The sequence below is a fragment of the Neodiprion virginianus genome, chromosome 6 (genome assembly GCF_021901495.1).
Source record: "Neodiprion virginianus isolate iyNeoVirg1 chromosome 6, iyNeoVirg1.1, whole genome shotgun sequence".
In the NCBI taxonomy this organism is placed as follows: domain Eukaryota; kingdom Metazoa; phylum Arthropoda; class Insecta; order Hymenoptera; family Diprionidae; genus Neodiprion; species Neodiprion virginianus.
Genome location: NC_060882.1, coordinates 26,725,617 through 26,748,784, shown reverse-complemented (window position 1 = coordinate 26,748,784; position 23,168 = coordinate 26,725,617). Strand labels below are relative to the sequence as shown.

Sequence of the window (23,168 nt, the reverse complement as noted above, 5' to 3'; positions counted from 1 at the left end):
GTCGCGGGGTCGCTCGAAAAGTCGTTGGGTGCTTTTCTGGCGTCATGTTATCTTGAATGATAAGTGTTTAGATTCAGACTCGAATCGACCCTGAAATTCGGTGTCATATTGGAACGTATGTTGACGAGTACCGGTCGGCTTTCACGTCGGTAAAAATTGAATGACGCTACTCGTTAACGTTCCAAAGCGTCTAATGGAACTCGATATCAGCCACCGATGCGATTGAAAGTGTCAAATCGAAGCCGAGCAGTCACGTTTATCACATGTACCTCACGGTATGCACGCCGTAAAGAACAACGGACGAAAATCCCAGAATCCTTTCGACGGGACAAAGCGAACAGAGTGCTCAAAGTTGAGTGACGGTAGCTACGAGAGTTCGACGCCGAGGTCTGTATAGTTTCTCTTGATTGGCCTAGGCCATCGGACGACGTTGTTTCTTACGTTTTATTTGTCTCCTCTCCGGCGAACTCCACTCAACCCGAGTCGCTGGACCGGATCAGAACCACGAGACATGGTCTGGGAGTCCAAGCTCTGGGCAGACGACGCGTACAGCTACTAACCACCTTTATCTACGCCCCCATCTATCATGGAACGACATACACGTCCCTGTGCACAATGGTTCTCTGCTCGTGTGCGAGCGGTGTCCGTTCCTCGCGTACGGTTCCTCGAATTTTAATTCCTACTCACGACAGGCCAACCTTGAAGCCCCCCAATCCCCATCGACGCAACGCTCGAAGGTCGATCTTACTCGCAAACCGCAACAATCCCGGCTACCTGCCGCAGAGTGCCGTCGAAGTTCAATCCGACATTAGCGAGGCTCTTGACTGTCTCGATGCGAGAAAGCTCGCTTTCGGTTCACCGCGCAAGATTCTCGCGAAGAAAGTCTGACGCCTAATGGTTCCGTCGTAAGAGTCATTCGGCACACTAGAAAATAGAAATGGCACCTCGGTCAAGAGTTGCATCGAGAATTATGATCCACAATTTCGTGTCTCGGTTAAACGACTGTCGGTTTATCGAGCACGCGGTTTTTCAGAGGTAATAAAAAAGTGCCTCAAGTTGGCGGATCAAGGACCCCGAAATCGGTTGGACTACTCTCGTACGCTTATCGTTAGCCTCTCGGCGTGTCGTGTAGTTGATGCCGATAGCCGTGGGCCCCAGGTCCGTTCTCGTGGGTTTGAAAATAAAGGGAATAGAGCCGTAAACCGGGTGTAAAATACTGTAACTAGTTTCGTTTACACGAAAGGTCCGATGCGCGCCCATCGAGAAGGCGACTGGGTTCGGGGCCCCCGCGATGCTCGATGTTGTTGTTGACCCTCCTGCCCAGAACAGGTTTCGGATTATACGACGGAGGTGCCGGAGGGTGAGGGGGCTTGGAAATTGGAGTTGGAAGGGTTTCCTGCGACCTTGGGCCTCCTTGGGCCTCTTCTAAACCAGGTAGCCGAGCAGGACCTGCCCATTTAGAATTGGATATGCATCGGTGCGCGGCCCACGCCGTGAAACCGGTGGATACGCGGGGCTTGCGAGAATTTAAAAACGGCATCGCACGAAAAAAAACCCGGCTTCCCGTTACCCTACTCCCCGCTTCCGGTACCGCCACCCTCGGCTCAAGTTCACCTCAATATATACTCGTCAGAAATTAATTTCAAGTAGACGCGCCGTGCAGGCCGCGGGGTAGGTACATAAAGTTTCTCAATTAGGAGACGGTCCTATTATATAGCCGTGCATTTACCAACCGGAAGGAACTTCTAACGAGGAACGCTTTCGAAGAAATTTTCGTTTCAACGAAAGAGTTATCGCCCATCAGGCTGAGAGTTATCATCCTTTAGCACGACCTTTTCCGGTAACGTGAACTAGGCGTTTTTGAAACTAACGTCATTTTCTGGGTTCCAATCGACTTTCGGAGAGCCGATTACTTCGTCTAATTATGAAAAAAAAAAAACAAAAATTGCCCGTGGATTGATTAAAACTACGATTCAAGGGTATTGATGTGGGTTTTGAATCCCGGGGAAAAGCCGTATCGTCGGTTCCATTCACGATTAAAACTATAATTCCATGCGAATCAAGTTTTAACGACCTAGCGTATAGTATAATTAACTTGTTGTGATGCGAGAAGCAATGCGTTTTACCTTGGAACGAACTTTGGGGAACGTGGGACAGTTCAAGACCAACAGCTTTCCCGGCGCAACCGAGAATCAAAGAAACTTGTCGTATATGTATACGGTGAAAGCACCGCGGTCGATTTTTGTCCCTGCTTTGTCATACCTTTGGTCAATGATCAATGGCCATGCATTTTACGAGCCTCCGGTTCTACGGCTTTGCCACAACGGTCCTTCTATCCGGAAGCTTTTTACTGCTCCTGCTGCAGCGTGCCGTAAGTTATTGTAATATATTACACTTCGTTTGAAATCTCTGCTACCGCCGGTGCTGTCGCAGAACTGAGTTTTCCCATCAACGGCTCGAGAGAAATCCGTGAATTTTCTTCTTCTATTTCGCGGCTTAATAATCTTTGCGGTGCTATTCCGCCAGCCGCAATGCACCAACATTTTGTTGGATTAAATTAACGCCGAGGCGAAGTTATCCCGCATTATTTATGCAAATGGCATATTACAACAGCTCTGAATCTGTCGGCTGAATTGAATTTCGTTCGTCTTATATACGATGAATCGGGATATAATCTAGATTTAAGGATCGTTTTTTTCCCCGCTATATTCGACGTCTAATCAACTCGATACTCCTTATAAATTTGAAGGCGATAATGAGCCGGTGATCGTTCATCCCGATTCATCCGCTTTGAATCGAGCCGATTTAACGCACTCGTTGCTGGCTTTAATAATAACGCGGGCATTATGGTAACAGCGTTTTACGCGAGCCTTCTTCTTACTCCGTCTTTGTTACGGTTATCTTTGATGATTGGATAATACAGCGATGAGTAAGTAACTCGGGCTCTATCTGTTACGCTTAAGAAATTCAATCTCTCGAATTCCGTTCTTACTGTTGTGAACAACTCGCTCATATACCTATCAAATCAAACCTTGGCTTGAACGAGCTCCGATACGACGCCGAGATGTATTATCTGGAGCGCCAGGATTAACAATTAATACCTACGAGATATAATTTTACCGATGCATATTATATAAAGCTTATCGTCCGATCTTTTGTTTCTCAAAACATCCGCCTCGGGGTTTTACGGCATTATATGTTCTCAATAAGTGACTATTCTTTCGTAGTTCGCGACACTGTTCCGATGGATTAACCAGCTAGTGACCGAATTAATTGTGCTAAATATGTATCCTATATCAAATTACACTCAAAATTTCTTAGCATTGATTCGAATACCAGGTAAATATATTTTTCTGTTCAAAATTCGGAATCATACCAACTTATAGAACATCGATTGCAGAGAGAATTGTTTCTTGTCCACAACTGAAACCTAAAACGCGTGAACGAAAATTTCACTGCTCTGATCGAGAAAAGCTTAGAAATCTAATTCAATCTCTGTCTACGAGAACAAAATTAGTGAAGGAAAGTTTTATAATAATTGGAGAGAAACGAAATGGTTCGTATTCCAGGATCAATGAATCGCGGAAAGTGATATAGAATCGTTTTGGTGATAATTGAAGAAGATGTTAAGAAAGGCTGTAGGCGTTAGTTTATTTTAAAAACAAAAACAATTCGTTACTTTGGAAAATATGCGTACGTGCCAGGGCGAATGTTTTCCAACCGAAGAAAAATTTTGAAAAAAGTAAAAAACAAAAAGGCACAGCTTTCGTCAAATACTCCTCTTCAACAAGAATCCGTGCAAATGCTCGGTGTTCTTACCTTTCGTAAGGCAGAGTGAAAAAAGGGCTTACTTATAAGATTCGAGTCAACCGCCAGCTGGCGCTGCTCTGGCGGCGGTGGTCGAAACTTGCGTCGATAGTGGTGTGAGGGGAAACCGTAGTACGAGAGATGCGAGACTTTCAAAGCAAAGCGGGCAAGTGTTTCTCTCAGTGCTTAGCGCAACACGGTCCGAGGCGGAGCGCAGCTCGACTCGCCGATAAAGACGTAAACAAACGAGTCGCGCCTCGTTCTTACGAGGAATAATCATAATTATCAAGGGTGTACGGTAATAACAACTCGGTACACGGTCGGATGACAAAGATAAGAAAAAAATACACGCGTATACGTGTGATGACAACTTGAATTGCGTCGCTTGGACTGATCGAATTAATCGGAGTGCCGCCTTAAAGCTTTTCGGGGTGGAATTCCGCCCGGAGGATACGATGCGGATTAATTGAGCAACTTTTCTTTTCTTGTCTGTAAACGCGGAGTGAGTTTAAACGGAATCGGGATATTCGTTCGCTAGTGTGGAGTGTGCGTTACCAAAAAGTTGCATGAAGCATGTCGCCCTCCCAGGAATCGCCCTCGAATCTCTCATCGATTAAACGCCGCTGATCGAGGTTGCCGTTCGCCGTGCAGGGTAAGTTTTTAACCACCCAACGATGATGAACAAGAGAAACTCTGTTAATTTAGAAACGATGAGCGGTATGGAAATATGTATTCCGAGAAGGGAAACCGATGTCAGATACGTAAATCCTACGGGAATTGAAGCGGAAGAAGCGTATAGATAAGAAACTAATGCTAGAAAAGGTTCGCTTCGTTTTCGAGTCGAAACGCGTCTCGTTTCACGCGATCAGACGATGCTGAGCGACCCCCGTTTCTTCTCTCTCACTCTCTCTCTCTTTCTCTTTCTCTTTCTCTATCCGTTTCTACACACAGCGACATCGTCGTAAATGAAATTCAAATTTAACGCAGGTATATATCTGCCATTCATTTCTTCCTATCTACCCTCCCTCCCACTCCCCCCTTATCTTAAACTCGTTTCATTCCGTCTTGCATGAATAATTTATTATTATCAACCGAAAGAGAGGCAGGCTCTCTTTCTCTTTTTATCTACAAAAACGTCAAAGTATAACCACGCGTTACGCGCGCGCGTCAGAAGAATTGAAACGGATCATTTATTGCCTCTTGTTTTAAAAACATCCGATGCCGATCTAGGGATCAGATTTCCTGAGGCCTCGTTTTTGTTCAACTATTTTTTCTCTCGTCACTCTGTATTTGGGTTTCGTTGTTTGTTTTTTTTTTTTTGTTTTTTTGATTTCTAATTTCTTTTTTCTTGTTTATTTCTTTTCTTCTTTCGCGTCGTCTCTCGTTTGACAAATAAATTCAAACCGGGACTCGTGTTTGTTCAAGCTTTGTTTTCTTAGGCACCGAATCTGTGTTTTGCTTTTTCACCCTCTTTTTACGGTTCGAGGGGTCGCGATTCTGAAACACTAACGATCGTACAAAAATTTTACACAGACGAAGAATAAGAAGAAATGTTGCCGTTTGCCTTTAATTCCACTTATTTGGACTTGTTTCAATTTTTTCTGGGTGAGAATAAAAACCTAGAAAGATCAAAATATAGATGGGTTACGGTATCGAATTTTCAAGAACGCCAAAATCCATTTCACCGAATTCAAAAATGTCGGAAAGATATGGCATAAACAACCAAGTCGCAATTCTAACGATTCCGTACTTTGCTTATCCATACTTTGACCCTTTTACATTTTCACTTTTCCGTATTTCGAATTTATAGTTTTCAAAGTTGTGTAAGAGAATATATTTGCGCGTTTCTTAAAACTCGACATCGACACCCTTCTATTCTCTAATCTTTCTACATTTTCACCCCCATGCTGCGTCTCTTTCTTCTTCTTCTTCTTCTTCTTCTTCCCCCTTATCGACGCCGGTGGGAGTGGCTGGCCCAAATCCCTTGGGACCCCTGGAGCTGGCAGCATTGTCAAGTACACCGACCGTGGGCCGGATCGTAGAGTTTTTCGAAAACATAGCGCGCGTACGCCTGCGTGAATATCCCTCGGATGTTAAAATTTGGAAATTTAGGGAGAAATACCCTCGGAGAGGAAATTGATGGAAATTCTCAACGGGGGTGGCGTACCTGCGACGATACGCGTGGAACGTCATCCTCTCTTCCGAATCTCAAATATTATTCCATAGCACGTACGAATTTTCACTTCTTAAACATTGTTACGCGATTCCGCGTCACGTTCTTATCGGATTTATTTATTCAAGTATTTGGTCACCGTTTTCGTGCCGCGCGTGTGGTCTCGTCCGGTACAAGTGTAAAAGAAAAAAGAAAAAAAAAAGGACAAGTCGGAAAATTTTGAAACGGAGAAACGTGCTACTGCTTATGGCTCCTGCTCCGAAACTACCTGTCTGCCTTTTTTTTTCTTTTTCTTTTTTTGTAATCTCCCCAAGAACGCACCGCCCTTCCGGATTTACTTTTGGTCAGCTTACCGCGCTCTTTTATCATTTAAAAAGATTCATGGCTGCAGGTCTTGATATATCACCTAACCACGAATAACTCACGGAGGGAATAAAAGCGCAGATTTTACTTAAATTGTTTATATATATATTTATTTATATGTATATGTATATATATATATATACATGAACACAGATGTGTACATATAATTCGCAAAATTTGTTGCGTAGTTGGAATCGTGAGCGTCGAACAGCAACGTGAGTTCATCTATCGATATTCCGTGTACGTTTAGCTGCGTTTCACCTTGTAAACAAAAACTGGCGTTTCGATATACCCGCCTGTTCTTTTTTTTTTTTACTTCGCTACAAATGTATAGAGATGAAATGAAATACTGGATGAATATATAGCAGCTGGTTGCGCGTTGATCCATAATAGATGAATTGATCATGTATCAGCGGCTTTCTAGTCGTATGAGGATTTAATACTCGTACCGTGTGGATTATGAACAACACCGCGTGGCTTTACACTTCGGATATGGTTATAGAATCCGTATACACTCACCGATCCGCCTAGCGTGCAGCGTTTTTTGCTACCATGCACTGACAATGATCTATCTTATACCTCCCGCGTTTGACCTTTTGAGGGAATCATCAGCAAACAACTCGCGTTTGCTTCGGGCGTTTGGATCCGTAAGATCGGATGTGGCGGCAACGAGTTGGGTGTAAAAAATATACGCGCGTTGCACACCGTCTACGCGATGCGAATTAACACAGCTTATACCCGGTGTCACGACTTATTTCGATCCAATTTCTAACTTCCGATACGTGCGCGAAAAACACGAAATAACTTTGTGAAATTTGTCGTGAAATTATTTTGACCATTCAACGTTACTTTATACCCGACGATCCTTGTATACTTATATACACCCGTGTTCTATCACTGCATCGATCTTACTCAAACAAAACCTTCGGCCAATATTTACTCTATTCGTACGGCAGCATCGCTCACTGCAAATGATTACGCAATTAAAAATTGTCGCCACAAATTATGTATGTATATGTGTGTAATAACACGTAGCGTATATCGCATACTCCTGTAAGTTCACTTTATTTTTCACTTGGAACGTTAGGTTTTGGGCGGGGCTTGGTGCTTGTAATTGTATGTCAATAAGCGCAAGGATCGAAGGTGAGAGCTGTATGTACCGCCGTGTGCGGAATGAGATTTTTTTTTTTTTTCTTTCTTTTTATCGTATAATACGGGATTTCACTAGACGCGGACGCAACGGTCAAAGATCTCCCCAATGCTAATTGGTGTTATACTATATTCACTGATTGCCGTGTTTAATGAAGACTTGAAGAAATCTGGCTTTGCAGTCTACCCGTGCGATTATATTTCTCGTTCTTTATTTATTTATTTATTACATTTTTTTCGCCTTTTTTTTTGTTTTTGAGTCTTCTTCACCTCGCTTAAACTAGACAACATGATGTCTGGATCTTTTTTATTGAGTAAGATTGTTAAAAAAAACTCCCGGATTGATTGCAGACTCGTGATCGTAAATCTTACTCTCGTATCTGATGTGAAAAAAAAAAAATTGCGAGAAATTTATATAACTGTGATTTAATAATTAATGGGACTCAGAGTCTGAATAAAAGGTTGAGAGAAGAAAAAGAAATGATTTAAGGAAATGTGAAGTAATGGTATTTGCTTGCGCCAATTACGGTACGACATTCGTGTTGTGTTATTGAAATGGATGCAAGCAAATTCTAATCACACAAGCTAGAGATGTCAACAATCTAAGGAAAGGTTTCATAATTATAATGATTAAAATCTTAAATTCCGGTGTTTTTGATCTAGTGCTTGAGATCATATTACTCGCTGGACAGATCTCCAAGAAATTTCTGAAAAACATTCAAGATATCTTACGTTATATAATGTTGCATAATTAAAACACGCGAACATAATTGTAGATGAACAATGTATGTTCTACAGTGTAATTAATTTGTGACATTTTATCAGGTGATCAGTGGAGATCTTTCCGGTGAATAAAATAAGCCAAAAGCAGTAGAATCGAATTAAAAAGCCCAAAGTTTAATCAATTTGAACGATCTCAATGTAAATCCTTATCTCAAATTATTGACATCTCAACCTCGCGTTATTAGAATTTGTTTAGATTTGGAGTTAATCATGTTATTGCTAGAGATTTTTTCAAACCGGTATCGTCTCTCTTACAAACGTTCGATTCTGTCCCACGTTGGCCACTGGTCACAGAAATTTTTTATCCGTCGTGTAATTTTGCGCCGGATAAATGAAACGAATAAAAAAAGAGCTTTTCGCACGAAAATAAAATTGTAAGAATAACTTGTTTTCCACGTATTTGGTTCCATGACCATTATTAAACACATCGTAAACGTGTTAGAGAAAACCTGTTTGATCCTGAGCTTCATTTATCAGATACTCGAATTGGCTTCATTATTAGCTCGAATTTTAGTCATGGAAAAATGATACTTTGGTCACCGAAAATGGAGGGAATTTTTTTTTTCTATCATTTTTAGCGGGTCATATTTATCCTCAAGTTTCGACTCTGTCGATCGACCGTTTTCCAAAATCGTCGTACCCTCAGATAATAAATTAATAAGAAGAATTAAAAAAGACTGTAAGCGTAATTTGAAATAAAAAAATCTCTTTTCAAACGGCATTTGCACCTTTGTTTAATTCTCTTCTTCAATTATCTCGCGGAATGAATCCACGTTTTCGCGCGCTAACGAACGAACGAACCAAGTAAACGAGGCCGCGGCGTTATTAAAAGTTTGAATGTCTCAACGGGATCCCGGCGGCGACGTCGCGACGCCTCGTAGCCGCGTCCTGGGACCGGTGTCGTAAAACGGAGGCAGTAATTCCGCTGCAGGGAAAAGGAACCGAGGGAACACTCGGCGCTCCCTATATGGACGGAGTTCTGGCAAAGGCGCCCCACACACTCCGGTGAAACGCGGACTCGACGGCCTCGGTTCTCGGTTCTCTCTCGCAGGTAAAATTCGCCCGAGACGCGTGTCGCACGCTCGCTGGCCGCCTCTCTTCTTCTCACCGTTTCCGCACGCGTGTCAGCGCCAAGCGTAACGCCGCCGACTAGCGGTAGAACTAGGAACTGCTAGGAACCAGTAGGAACTGGTAGGAACTAGGATCCAGGAGCAGTCGCTGTTGTCTCGTGTAAACGAGTACGCGCATCCGTGTCACGTACGTACCTACCTGCATAGGTACGAGGTCCCGAACCTCCACCACATCTACAACCTCCTCTGTCTACTTTCTCGCCTCCGGCAAGGCAGCTTCGCTTCGTCACGAGATCTTTCGTACCTAGGCCGCCGGCCGCATGCGTGCTTTCTTGCCACTTATCGTACACCCCGTACACCTCGGTCAAGCCCAAGGCGGCGGCGGGCGGTGCTCTCGTGACGTACGAGATATAAGCGATTCCCGTCTACCTCGTCGTCGGCTATATTTACCCTATCGTTGATGAGTTGTTATCGTATCACGACCGGAAACGAGCGCGATTCTTCCGATCTCGGGATGTTTACCACCGCTTTTTCAGACCTCTTCTCTTCCGGTTTGCTCCTGCATGCTTATTACGTTTCGACGTGGATTTGGGGGCTCGATTTTTTCTTTTTTCTTCGCGTGCAGTGTATTCTTTTTTCACTTCCAAGCTTTGATCTTTTATTCTTATCGGTAACCGCATCGTTGGATAATTTTTACAAGCAATGTTCTTGTTTCTATCAACTTTTGATGAAAATTCCTGAAGCAGTCGTGTATAAATCCGAGACCGTAACGAAGAGCGATGAGTAACAAATCGAGGAATAACCAATTTCTAATTCCATTTTACAAATTGACCCAAAGTTGTCTGACAAGATCACAGTCGTTAAATTTTAAAAATGCAGATTATACGAAAGTCGGAGGATCGGGGTCTAATGGACGGTAAATTGTGTTTTTTGCTTTTCGAATCTGTCTAACTAAGCAATAACGACACACACATTTTGTGTTAATAGGTATTATAATTAGGGGTTAGTAAGCAAAGTAGTTACTACATGCATTTCACTCTCATTATTCTTATCTTATTCTCCAAAATCGTTTAGTACCATACGAATACATTAGGTTTTTAGATTTCGTACTAGATCCAAAGATAATTCGAACGCACAAAATGTCGCAAGTCGGTTTCCGGTACCTGTATACATACCTTGAACACTGATTGTAAGTCTAATTGCCACGCATTGACGCGTTAATAGCATCGGGACAGGAGGACTCGTTAGTCGTTTAACGTTTCGCTAATTGATACTTCTGTACCCACCTACACAGATATTATATACATGTATACATATATATGTACATTCGCTTTACAACTTTTACAACTCTGTCGTACATTATCCGGGTAGTTTCGCATTATTCATTTATTCATTAGTTCGTTTCACATTCCATCGCGTAATTATACCAGCGACTTCCCCCATCCAGCAGCCTCAGTGCATAGATAGAATTAGACTGAATCGATACGCCCAACTTTGTCGCCGAATAAATAAATCATCCGCATAATTGCATCGCGTTCAGTCGTTGCAACGCCGTATTGGCGAGTCTCTAAATTATTACAGGATTGTGTAATAACGATGAGAGTAATAAAAAAATAAATCATCCTCGAGTGTACGGTCAATTTTATAATGCCAAAGGTTTCCATTTCGTATATTCGTATTTCACACGTATAACGAGCCGACGAGTCTAGTTAACATCGTCCGATTAAAAACAATACGTACAGACTCGATCGTGACTGTGCCGGCAACAACTTCTAAACTATGATTGTCCTGAATTACGATGAATCTCTGCGACGAAGCGCCCAACAGATGATTCGAGGCGCGTAGGTCAGGCCGTAGAACTCTGTAGAGTCACGCGAGTTCAGTAGGGGCCTTAAAGAATCCGAGTAGAAGCCCGTATCAAGTGCAATGAGCATCGTCGTCGTTGCTCAGCTTTATTTATTGTACTCGTACCGTCTGTGATTTACAACTAACGTCAGACTCGCAGGATGAGAATTATTAGCCACGTAATACGCGTGCTTCTCACGTCCAATCGAGCTTATCGTTAAGATTCGATTGCGTCTGTGTGCGTGTGTGTGTGTGTGTGAAAAGGCGGCAAGGAGAGACGCCCTGCAGGCTGCGATGCCTCGACCAACTCACTTCTCTTCTCTAGTCACATCAAATACAATTCACCGCCGTCGACTCGTCTATTATTATATACATATACAAAGGTATATATATATATACACACACCACCTATGCGTATACAACATATATATACGCATACGTGTTTATCTTCCTCTGACCAGACTTGACCCCACAATACAAAGTTCGACGCATCTATCTCTATTTTTCTCCCACGTGTGCACGATGCATTGTAGTTTGAAATGAAGTAGAAAAAAATTAATCACGAAACAAAGCTCAGACACGTTTTATAGATAATTTGCGAAAATCTGTTGTCTCTGAAACCTACTTCGTTTTTCCTTTTTTCTTTTTACTGGGTTTTGTTCCGCAAATATCTTTTCATTATTCGTCAATCAATCGAATGATTTTGTCATATTTTGTGCATCTTATAGTCGCATTTATCATTCCACATTTGTGTGTATGTATATATATATTTATTTTTAAGGAAGGAAAAGAAATTTGAACACGTTTGCCTGTAATTGTTTCACGTTCCTCGGCTATCGGGTCACCGGCATCCGACCGGCTGTGTATCCGCCTGCGGTAAAAACCGGGGTGTTTTAGTGCGAAACAAATGTAGGTAACTGGTCCTTCTCGTGTTTTACGAGATCGAAGACAAATCGAGCTCGACGCTAAGAGATAGCGAAGAACTTACGGAACTCCGTTTGCTCCTCTTCAATGCTGGGAGATAAGTATGAAATATAAAACTGGAATGTCTAAAGTTGTGATAGTTAAATGGTTTAAAATTGAATCGAAAAATACATGGAATGTACCACGTGTGTATAATCAGAAATGAATAATTCGAGATTTAGAATTACGGATCCCTGAGCGTAGGTAAATATAAAAAAGAACCGGCTAGGCGTAAAATTATAAAACGATCCCAATGCTGAGGATTCTAGATGTATTCAAATATATTTTTTCACTTTTTTTTTCATAATTCAAATTTGTTCGATGTTGCGATCGTTCCGATTTCTAAAATTTCTTCCAAATTTTCAACCCCATCGAAGAGGGTGGAAATAAAAAAAAACTCATGCTCAAATATTTCAATTTTCCTGCACGAGAAGACCGAGAAAGCTTCGCTCTCGTATTCTATACTTACGAAACGACCTTCGCCGAGGCTGCAGAATACCCGTTCAATAACTATCGTTGTAAATTATTACCTCGGACGATTATATCGAAGTGGGTTACCGTGCAGACGTTAATTACCGATATTGAGAGGAAGTTTTACGCACAAGGCCAGTTTTGGGGGAGCGTTAAAAAACTCCATGGGGGTAATAAAACCTGGCTAACCGAAATCTCATGGCGTTTTTAGACTCGGTTTTAGGTGTCCTTTCCGATTTCTGACGCCGCGCTCACGCCGTTGGCTGTATTTATTAACGAGTTCGAAGGGGCGAGAGGGGGGTCCCTTCCTTTCTTACTTCCTTACAGTCGGATCTTCAAGTGGGGTTTAACTTTTAAGGGAACAGAGCCTGGCCTATGCCATATGGAGAAGTGTCTGGCCGGCTTTCATGCGACTCGTTCACTCACACAACCCCCGATCTTTAACTCAGGCGTGAGTTGTGCGTCTGAAACGCGTTTTACGTATATTCACGCCGAGGAGTCCGGTCTGGCACTCCAGCCAGGACGGTCACAATGCGTCCTTTGTAACCCCGGAGGAGAGTTGAAGTTCGTTTTTTTATTTTTTTTTTTTTTTCATTTATTTATTCATTTTCTTTCTCGTTAATCTCTCTGCGTTTGCTGTTTTTTTTCATCCTCTCTTCTTTTTCCATTACTTTGTTTTTTTTTATTTCCTTTTCTTTCAAAGTTATTGTTGTGTTTTTCTTTTTTGTTTGTTTGTTTTTTTTTTTTTTGCACTTCTTGGGCTTTTTTAATCTACGGGCAGGTTCGTAAGTATAAATTAATGCGCAATTGCAAGGTTTTTTTTACGCCTAGTCGATATTGTATAATAATTACGATTGTGTTAAGTAACAGCTGCGTGTGAACAAAAAATATGGTAAAAATAACTTCAGCCAATTTGGTTATACAAACGACGAGGTTTCAGAGTAAGTAAATTTAGCCTTTTGTAAGTGTAATAATTAGTCACATTTCTTGAGAATTTATTATACGCATACTTGCGATAATAATTGTTGGAAATCGCGCAGCGTTGTAATCTGTCAATTAATACTGATTATAACTGTGCGTATTATATCAAGACAATACGTCACGTCATTCTCTGTTTGAAATAATTTTGTATAACAAAGTGACGGAACGAATCGCCTGTCAGGGATGAAAAAAAATGTGATAAAGCGTAGAGAAAGAGAGAGAGAGAGAGAGAGAGAGAGAGAGAGAGAGAGAGAGAGAGAGAGAGAGAGAGAGAGAGAGAGAGAATAAGAAGAAGAAGAACAAGATGAACAAAAAATAACACACGTCCTTGCAAAAATTCGACCTTATTACCTCATCGATTTGAACGATTGTGAATCGGTCTCTGTTTCTTTTTTTTCTATTTTTTCCATTTGTCGGTATAATCTAATCTAATCTAATCTAATCTAATCTTCAAATACGCACGGTAAACCCAAGAATGTTACCTAATCACTGATCACGAATGTAAGCGTAGGTACTACGGTATCAAGGCACCTGTTTTTTTTTTTTTTTTCTTTTTTATTTGCAACGTTGAGTTTTTAAAACATTTTGCTGATAATTCGGATCACGAAAAATGTTTCGTGGACAGAGCCAACAGGTGTCGCTTATATTTTATCGCCTCTTTACGCATCCGCCACCGCGTGTCAACGTTGAGATAAAAAAAAATTTAATTCACACTTACTCTCGAGTACCTGCCTTGGTCGCATTTTTATTATCAGGCCGTCTAGGTTGTTGTTACGTACGTTACGCGCATATCTATCTATCCTGTGTGTTTTATACACTTCGTTATATCCCCTGAACCCTGCGCATGATTCGGACGAAGTTGAGCAACAGATGTTGAAGCGCCTCGCGGGCGTGGGTGGAGGTAATTAACGCCTCGGTGAAATTAACGCCCTCTTCAACATGCGCGTATAATAATTGTACGGAAACGAGAGAAAAAAAAACCGACGATGAAGAGCAGGGGTGAAGGCAGGGTAAAAAGAAATTGCGGAAAACGGTAAAAGGAGGACTTTTTTTTTACCCTTGTCTTCCTTTATCGGAAGGGGAGTTTTTAACGGTCTTTTATTTTTTTTATTGCTATCTTTCTTTTCCTTTTTTTTTTTTTCTTTTTTTACTCTCTCATCTTTTTTTTCGTACCCCGGGGCTGCCCGTCACCGCAGCGCAAACTCGTATCCACACCATCTTTACACTTCGTTGATCTACTCGTCTCGAGTTACATCTATTTATGCTTATATGTATATATATATATATATACATACATATATATATATATATATACACGCAAACTTTCTTTATTATAGACGTATAGTATACGGACTCCAATGGTAGCTGGTGGCTAAAATTTCTGAGGGATTAATTGGTCGCTTAATTAGTTTTCGAAACTCGGGTCGATAATCGGTAATTTGATATTTTAGGTGCGCATATTATTAACCCTCTTCATCTGTCACCCAGATATATACATATACATATGTTATACATTTTTATGTGTATAAAAAAAAAAAAAAAACAAACACGAATTCCGTAGAAAAGATTGTAAAAAAATTATATCTTTAATTCGCAATTTCAATTTTTGAACCTTGTCGATATAACACGTATCAAAGCAAATATCGTTAAAAAAGTGAATCGTCGTAGTTTGTCTCACTTGATGAAATGATGAATAAAAAAAAAATCTCATACTCCGCAACACGAGGTACATAATAATTGTACAGGTGCAACGTGTTGGGGGGGGGGGGGGGGGGGGGGGGAGAGATTTCTCTTATCTTCGGGTTATCGTTTTAATTACATCTGCGACGCGTTTTTTGACCTCGTGAAAAAAAGAGGCGGTGGCGATGTGCCAGACAGCACGTCGCCTCGGTTTGTTATCACCTTCGGGAAACTATTCATTATATCATAATCGTACGAGCGTAAGCCGCGTTGCAAGGGATCGCTCGTTTGTTGTACAAAGTACGACGAAGAAGGTACGTCACGTTACATAATATCGTACATACGCCGTGTTTACATACACATAGGTGTGGCGGAGGCTACGTGGTCGCTTAGAGATTACAGGTTCATGGGTGTACGTGTAAACAGCAGTGGTCATCTGCTCTGTCAATTTTTTTTTTTTTTTTTTTTCAAATTTTTTTCAAATTTTTTTACGCTCCGTCAATCATTCGCGCAGCTAGCGCGGCAGGAAGCTGTATATTACAGGTAAAGTGACTCGCGAAATACTAGACGACGATCATTAAGTCGTAACTAATTATCGCCGGGCATGAAATTTCAAGGGGCCTTAATTCGGTGGGCGTACACAGTATACTTGGTATATAATAATGTAAGTTTCTTTGTGCTTAAATGTATTGCAGTAGGTGCGCCGTATTAATTATCAGCATTTTACTTTTCTTATTTTACTTTCTCGTGTATATTTTTTATTTTAGTTTTTTGTTTTTACAACCTGATTAATCGATCCTTCGGTACGTACTCTCGTATATCTTAACCAACCACTTCGTGGGAACTATCGATCGTCATTCCAATGATGATTATTTGATATTGAAAATTTTACAGCTGTCAATAATTGTTGAAAAATGTCCAACTGTCTATTTTTAACTATCTCGAATTACATTTCCGTCAATTTTCACTCGAGTGCGACGAAATATCGAGGATCGTGATCTACTTTTCAACAGCGTTATATTTTCGTTCGAATTCCGTTTCAAAGTTGTTTTTTGACACCTGGGTTTAAAAGTGGGCGCGAATGATGAACGAGGAAAAGCTTTCGAGTGGGAACAATTCTACGACGGGTGGTTGTCATCGTGTAATTCTCTAGCGCAAGTTTCCACTAATATCTCACACCCAACAGCAGCAGAAGCAACGGCAGCAGAAGTTCCTCGTCTCTCGTTTACCCTGCAATCTGCACCACGTTCTAAGCTACGCACAGTGTAAACAGCCATCGAGTTCCTCTGCATGTTTGTATAATACTTATACAGGCACCGCTGCGAGCCGTTAAACACCGGGCATTCCATCCCGCGTCTATTTAAAAATCACTGTTTAACAATATATTGAAAAATCGTGGAACCCATCAATTCTGTACGCATATTTTTCAACATTGAGCAATATTAAATTCATCGGAATTATTTCTGTCTAACGAATAGAAAAAACAAGTCACACCTCTCCAGTTCCGCGTTATAAGCATGCGCACGTACGTACAAGTCGAGTTTTTTAAGCCTGACAAAAATTCTTCATTCAATTTCAGGGGTGTGAATTAACTTTACCTGGACCTAAATCTGTGGGTCATATTAGGTAAAAATCTAAACGCAGGTTCGTGCGTGTAATCTAATTGGAATGGAATTCCCCGTATAATTTGTACGGTATGAATTTCTCTGCGTAACAAAAAAGCACGACGATGTACGGCTAACGTGAACGTGCGTTAGAAACCGCGCGGGGATAAGACGTAAAAATTTTTAATCGTAAATCGTTCGCTGTACGTACGAGAATTATACCGATTGCGATAGGATAAACCATAAGTACGAGCAATAATATAGCCATAAAACCCCGATGCAGTTGTACGCCTTGCAGCCTGTACCTATAACCTGCCCGAACGTTGACGTGTGTTTACAAAACAGGCGTAAGTGTGAATTGCTACATGGCCTAGTTATTCCTCCCCCTCCCCTCCACTTGTCTTCTTTTTTTCTCGCCTTCCCTTCACTCTTCTCTTTTCTTCTCGACCGCATCTCGCATCTCTTGAGAGATCGTTGCATGCAGGATCATCCGCCCTTGCAGCATCTTCTTCTTCTTCTTTTTCTTCTTCTTCTCTTCTTATTCCTAACCAGCTTCGAAGTATTCGCGATATTTCGTTGCTGCAAGGAAAGTGCGTCATCCGCTGCTTGCATGACTAATCTCATTGACGAAGCTTAAATCATTCTCGGGAATTTTTGGTTTATTTATGGGCTAATTCGTTGCATTTTTGTTTTTTTTTTTACTTTCTCCACCTTCCGATTTCCATACAATCCCTTATCAAGAAGGTAATCAATTAATTATGTTTCACGGGTGATCTCTTTTTGCTTCACGCCTACGCTTTGTTATACCCATTTGATATACACTTTATGCAAGTACGATACGTCGGGCAAAAATAACGGCATATTGATCTTATTGCCGATGGCTGTAGCTCATTGTCTACCTAATGTTATACGTATGTGTGAAAATGTGAGAGTTGCGTGACTTGCGTATAATCACGCGTTGTACGTATATTATATCTACGTATACTTTATATTTAATACACAGGTGCGATATAAGTGTGCCGAGTAATTATCTCGCGATGTTTCGGCAGCGCGCGATTGCAATTGTAATAATTAGGATTATTATACGTGCGCAAAGTTTCATCCTGCAGTAAATACAGTCGACAGTTCGTGATATCCGTTGCGAAAGAAAAAAGTTTTTAAAAACAGCAATTACGAGGAAAAAGAAATACATGTATATTATTTTTATTGACCAATTAATTTGAGGGGGAATTAGAAATGATTTGCAAAAATAGAAGAAGAATATTGAACGATAGTTTAGGTTTCGGATTCATGAAGAAAAACATGCAATGGAAAGAATAAGTTCACAGCATCCGAGACACAATGGGAACGGCGATAAGTCACGAGATCAAGCTGCTGTTGTCCGGCATTCGGTTGCGAAACATGAATCCTCTCCAACCCTTTCTCTATCCGATATGAAAATTATCTCTCCAACTTCTCTCGTTGTCAGTTAGCTTAACGCACAGTGACTAGATAATGACCGTGTCGTGACGTAAAAGATTATCCACGTTTCGCGGAGCTTTTGGGGTCGGTGGATAATCGCTGATATTGCGCAGTCCGTGTCATTTTATACCTGCGCATTACGGGTTAAAAACGAAACCGCGCGAGTTGTGCCAAAATAATTTGCGTCACGTTTAGTTCTGATTAAAACTTTCTATTTTTTCACTAAAACAATCTTCGTTCGCAGTTCTGCAGATCCTCGTGTATCATCGCGAACAATAAATTAATTTATTGCCGTTTCTTGGAAAGTAAACGACCCGAGATTGGCGCAATAATAATCAATCGAAGTCTACGACGCTTGGGTGATTATACACATTACGGCGTTACATCAATCCTTTTCTATTAAAAATCAAATAGCGCAACAGTAGTCGGGGGATTGATTTCCGACCTGATTACCTTATAGGTATGCATATATATATGTATATTACGATGTAGTTTCTTGGAAATCTCTCCGCGGTGCAGCACTCGCATTATTCAAACCGATCATTTAGCAACGCGCGGCGTTTCTCTCTGATCGTCAGGCGTTAAAACACGCGTTTCGCATCGCTGTGTCACGGATATCGCTGCTGTGCTTTGCTGTGCAGTTCCGTGCTGAAGAGCAGTCAGTCCTCAAACACGCGATGCAATATTCACGAGCGCGTGAGCCGCAGCTGGACTTACGCCAACTTTTCACCACGGTTCACGTATGATTGTTAAAAATTTATTGACACGAAAATGTGCTAGAATGAAGACTTGAGAAGATTATTTGATATTCGTTGAAGGTGAATTTTGTCAAAAAAATCAATTTTTACCCTGTGCAAATACAGATCGAGTTTTTAAAAACGCACACTCAGCTTAATAAAATTTGATTGTTGATAATTTATTGTTGAAATATCGCGTTGCCTTTCGCGCAATACAATTTTAATGGATCAAGAGATCATTTTGGCTGCGGGCTATAATGAATTCTCTACAAATCCGCACCTGAAATATACGTTTGATATATCGTTAACACGCTTTCATCGATGTATAAGATCAATTATAACCACAGCTGTAATTATACACCGAGAGAATTTTTTTTGCTATGGTTACGATACAGTCCCCAAGTATTTTCAATTTTTGCCGTAGCCGAGAAATACGGTTCTGGATGAAAAAAAAAATTTTGAAACAAGTACTACAGTTTTTCACACAGAAAATCATTTGTGTACTATCATTCTTTTTGATTGTGGCCACGCACGAGTAACATTCTCTTATGAATATTACAAATTGAATAATATCTTCTCATGTTTTCAACAATATTTGAATCGTTTTTGTAACGATACCTAATGATCATAATATTTTAATTTAGAAAATGCTAGTAACTTGAAGAAATCAAATTTTCCCCAGGGTGGTGCATATTCGTATATTCATTGATTTGTCCTCTAACGAAAAACATCTAAAATCGCGGTTTTCGTTGGCCGATTCCTCGAGCAACGGGAAAGGGAAAACGAAGTTCGCGCATCGATAGCGTCAGCGCATGCGCACGGAGCTTTCGGATCGCTCCGCGACCGTCCCGAACAAGCCTGAAGACGTGCGCAGCGCGGACACGGCTGCTTATCGGCATGATATCGCATAACCGAGTGACTTGTTTGCCTCCGCGCGTACCTGCCTGGCTGCTGCAGGTTGGCCGTGTCACAGAATGAAGGTCTAACTAACCGTTACGTTAGACGGACGCGAGTCGCACCTGACGATCAGATCGAAGAGACGGTAATCGGCAGGTTCCCGCCGCTCATCGGAAAGAAAAGATCGGTCGCGGGAAACGGGACGAAGCCTGGGGGATAAAAAGAGACGTGATTGGGGAAAAAGAGAAACACGTTAGTTGACTTATCGGCGTTTGCAGGTATTAACGAGGATCACGCCGAGGAGACGAGACGCGACGCCAGGGATCGCCCACGCGGAAGAGATCACTCGCTGCAGATAAAGTCGTTTTCTACTTTTATCTTCTACCTTTAATTCGCGCCATCCTGCAGCCGTCATTTTGCTTTCTCTCTCTCTCTCTCTCTCTCTCTCTCTCTCTCGCTCTTTCCTGACTTTGACAAGACGTTATCTACAGCACTGATACAACCAATCTCGCCTAGTATACTCGATTTTTGACGCGGTCCTTGAGCGCGTCTTTCCCCACTTCCGGTTATTCAACGCCTGCGGACTTCCGCCGACTCCGATCAACCTCCTGCTCGGATCGATCAATTTTTTTTTTTCCAACATCTTGCGCGGTGCACGTTGATCTCAAAGTTTGAATCGTAGGTGATTTCTGGGAGAATCGAGATGCGGAGCAATGAGGGGTCGGTAAACGATCGATTGCCGAGTGCCGCCGATGCGTTCCAACGTCTTCATACGACCCAAGAGGCTGTCGTGCGGTGCAGGCTGCACATTTTGTTGGTTCGAGCCGAGATACGATTGTCGTAGAGTTTGTTTGGATACAAATCAGCGTCTCTTTCTACGTCGTCACCTGGCCTGAAGCCGGTTCCACTTATGATGCTCGAACGATGCAATTGACTAATATAATTATAAAGGCTCCTCTCCGAACGCGCATCCATGTATAATAACGTTATAAGCGTCGAGTGCGAGTAACATCGCGTGCTGTACCCGTACTAGCTCGCCCGATGGAAAAATAAACATAAAATATTATGGTTATTCACCCGTCATCCGCATATCCACACGCCTTCGGGGCAGTGATGGGCAGGATTTAACGCCGCCGCGTCTATTCCTATCCCTCTTGCTACAGGCGTTACAATATGCCCGACGCGACGCCTCGTTTCTCATCAAATCTTATAATCGGTGTACAAGAAGAAGAAGAAGATACAGTAGAAGAAGGAGGAGGATAAAAACACTTGTCACTGAATTCAACAGGCAATTTCATGATTCCAGCAAAATTTCTCGATTATGTTGAATCACGAATTCAATCTCTTCATTCCATGGGAATCTCTGTAATCCTGAAATTGAACAGCTCCTTGTCGAATTCTTTGAATCATTGCCGATGAAAAATAGAGAAAAAGAGTGACTTCTTCAATCATCGTGAAACATGATGAAAAGAAATTTTTTGATCGAAGGGGTCGAATCCGAAGACTTTCTTATTATTTATCTTCTTCCAATTCTTGTCTTCTCTGTACTCTCCTCAAATTCTCGTAAAGATTTTCACCACGTTTTTACTAGCTCGCTTTCCCAACTTTTTTTTTTTATGTTTGTCCGTTTCTGTACAAATTTTGCAATCGATTATTTAGCGCTCGTGTAACGGTGAGCGTCACAGAAGCTCGTGAGATATACGAGGAGCGGCAAATCGGGCACCTCAGAATAAGAATAAGAATGAGAATGAGAATGAGAAGCGCGCAAGGTTCCGACGCAGGGATACACGGGGCCCTGGGTGAACCGAGGGCATGTTACCATGTAGGGCGACTCGCTCGGCATAAAACTCACATGGGTACCTTGGCACAAGCATCCTGCAGACGAGGCGAAGAGCTCGCGGATCCGCGATACTCGGTACACACGCTTGTATAAGTCCGCGAAGTTAACGCGAGTCAACCGTGCATGTACAGCTTGAAGTTTGCAATTGGCCACACCCTGCGAAGAGACCGGGATGAGGCGAGCCGCCCGAGGCCGTAATTTCATCCGCGTATGCGCGTGTGTGTGCGCAGGGAACGACACCTACATGTGCACCTTATACTTTAACGCATGGAACCGCAACACGGCGCCAAAGTCGCCTCAACCTTTCGTATATTTATGGTCCGTCTACCGAAAATAAATTTCACGCCAAATTGGCAACGTGTCGATATTTTGTTTATACGTATATATGTATATGAGCGGATGAACACGTATGATAATGCAGTTATATTATGCAAACTTTTTTCACTGCCCGTTATTTTGTCTATAGATGTAATGCGTAACCGTTATCTGACACGTACTTTGTTTGCCCGTGTTTGCACGCATAGAATATTGCTACGTTGTTTAATTGCTACGTGAATTATTGCGGATAACATTTTTTAACGGAAATAAGAAAAAATTTGTACTCTTATTCAGTAGACTTTACAAAAAAAAAAAAAACGGGGGAACGAAATTTTTATTCGCGCGTTGGAAATAATTATTAATACATAAATCATGTACCAGCCGATAGTTAAACGTGGATATGTACAGTTTGAAATTACTATTCGAAAAAAGTAAGTCTACTCGATCAGGCTGGGCTTGGCGCTCCTGCGTTTTACGTCGCGATTCGACGCGAGTTTGAAACGTTTCGTTTTCCTATTTCTATTCCTGTGAAACGTGGGATTAATCGAGTGTGAAGTAAAGCTTGATTACATCCTGAAACGGCACACCCGCAAATGTTGGCCGTACGATGCGCGATGGAAGCAGAGCTGCAGGCCTGTTACCATTATTCCTGATTCAGTCGTTAATGTAACAAATTGTCCTATAGAACGCCAATGTCATCAAACAATGACGATTCGCGATAGTTTCGGAAGGAAGAAACAGTCGATAAAATTTGAACAGAGTTTGCGAAAATTTTATTCGAGCAGTGCCAACCAAAATCCGAACAGTTCTGACTGAAATTGGATCGTCAAAGTTGAAAATCATTTCTCTGGCCGCGTAGACAAGCAATTATTGTAATATTTCGCGAGTCGATGAAACCGGTGTATACCTATACTTCACTCGTTAATCACAATTAGCATCGATCCAACAAACGGACAACTGGACTAAACGAGCTTCTACGTATAACTCGGTTATCGATTCTTTGCGCAGACGATAATGTAATTAGAA

General features: G+C 41.7%; 1 protein-coding gene across 2 annotated transcripts in view; it reads left to right on the top strand.

Annotated features, from left to right (window-relative positions):
• LOC124307839 (semaphorin-5B) overlaps nucleotides 1–23,168 on the top strand; it is an 85,478-nt gene that overhangs the window by 15,794 nt on the left and 46,516 nt on the right. The window contains exon 1 of one of the 2 annotated variants that reach the window (XM_046769982.1): nucleotides 3,981–4,459. The exons of the other annotated variant lie outside the window; for it this stretch is intronic. The gene's annotated coding sequence lies outside the window, so the exon portion shown is untranslated. Of the gene's footprint in view, nucleotides 1–3,980; nucleotides 4,460–23,168 lie in introns of those variants that run through there. 2 annotated transcript variants of the gene reach the window in all.